Consider the following 1,984-nt stretch of genomic DNA (forward strand, 5'->3'; position numbering starts at 1 on the left):
TCATCTTTTGCCCCTTGCCTTCTTTGTCAGTCCTAACAGAAAAACAGGGAGACTGTTTTGTTTATGCTTTAGACCTCTGTACATTAGGAAATGTTTACTTTTATAAGTAAACAATGTAACTTCTTTTTTTTTTTTTTTAATTTATTTATTTATTTATTTATTTTTTTTTTTTGTAACTTCTTTTTAAAGTGATGGTTAGCATCTTCTTCCTGACTGGTCTTCGGCGGTTAGTCTCCTCAGTGCTGCCCATAGCAAGATGTCTTCAGGAAATGCCAAAATTGGGCATCCTGCTCCCAACTTCAAAGCCACGGCTGTTGTGCCAGATGGCCAGTTCAAAGACCTCAGCTTATGTGACTACAAAGGAAAATATGTTGTATTCTTCTTTTATCTTCTTGATTTCACCTTTGTGTGCCCCACGGAGACCATTGCTTTCAGTGACAGGGCAGAATTTAAGAAACTCAACTGTCAAGTGATTGGTGCTTCTGTGGATTCTCATTTCTGTCACCCGGCTTGCCGTAGGATCAACACCCCCAAGAAACAAGGAGGACTGAACCCATGAACATTCCCTTGGTATCAGACCCCAAACGTACCATTGCTCAGGACTATGGAGTCTTAAAGGCTGATGAAGGCATCTCGTTCAGGGACCTCTTTATCATTGATGATAAAGGTATCCTTTGGCAGATCACTGTAAATTAAATGACCTTCCTGTTGGTCGCTCTGTGGATGAGACTCTGCGACTGGTTCAGGCCTTCCAGTTCACTGACAAGCATGGGGAAGTGTGCCCGGCTGGCTGGAAGCCTGGCAGTGACACCATCAAGCCTGATGTCCAGAAGAGCAAAGAATATTTCTCTAAGCAGAAGTGAGCGCCTCGCCATTTTAGGGCTGGGCTGTAGTGGGGCATCCATGAAAACAGAATCTTTTTTTGTACTATTGTCATGCTTAAAACAAGACTTTAGACTCTGCAGATGTGGTATGTGTTTGGGACAAGACAGCCCTTTCCTGCAGGGGTTAGGAGGCCAGCCTTTCTTCCTCTGGAGAGAATGGTCTGAGGTATGCTATGGGGCAGGCTAACTGATATGTACAGTAGCAGGGCATGACTTTTGATCTTGCTGTTTCTATTAAACTTGAACTGAGAAAAGAAAATAAAGTGATAGTTAATAGTTATTATGTAAAGCAATTCATGCACTGACGAGTTTTATATCACCTCCTTTGAAAGTCTGTTTATATTTTGAATCTAACAATTAAAGATTACCTTTTAATGAGGTTAGCACTGGGAATAGAACATTTATGGAGTTCTCCTTACATGACAAGCACTAGGATAAGAAATTTACAAGTATTACTCCTTCTCACTGAAGAGAGAACTGGGGCTTAGAGATTTTATGTAAATTTCCTGTGATCATAAAGATAATGAGCAAGCGATCTAGGATCTGAATGTAAAAAAGCCTGATCCTGAAGTTGGCATTCTCAGTGTCATACATACTCTTCTAACAAGACACCAGATTGGTTGTTCATTTTGGTTCGTTGCTTACATATAAGGGTGAAGGTTGCTATTGTTTGGAAGTAATTATATTTTGGAGAATAAGCCAAGCAAACATATCCATCTTTTTGTAATAATTCTAGTTTAAAATTCTAATAAAATTCTATTAATCCATTTTTAGGTTCACTAAATATAAATTATTTTGCAGACACTTTTGTTTTTAATAAGCAGAATACAAAATGTTGAGTATTCATTTACTTTCCATTTGGAAAACAATATTAATAATAATATCTAAGGGACACTAGTTGGACATCATTCCTTTTGTAACATGCATTTCTGTTTTGCATGTAAGAGATTTTCCAGAAACATTTGTTAAAATAAACCCTGATTTTTTTTTCTGGTCTCAAATTTCTGAATAAAGTTGTTAATGATGATTAAAATCTCATTATTATAACAATAACTTTAATACAAGAATGATGCAATTCAGAGAAACTTGCATAATCTGTG

General features: G+C 37.3%; 1 pseudogene; it reads left to right on the forward strand.

Annotated features, from left to right (window-relative positions):
• Window positions 1-211: 211 nt before the first annotated feature.
• On the forward strand, window positions 212-1,070 carry LOC112643847 (peroxiredoxin-1-like; annotated as a pseudogene).
• The last annotated feature ends 914 nt before the right edge of the window (window positions 1,071-1,984 follow it).

The sequence above is a fragment of the Canis lupus genome, chromosome 1, assembly GCF_003254725.2.
Source record: "Canis lupus dingo isolate Sandy chromosome 1, ASM325472v2, whole genome shotgun sequence".
Classification (NCBI taxonomy): Eukaryota; Metazoa; Chordata; class Mammalia; order Carnivora; family Canidae; genus Canis; species Canis lupus.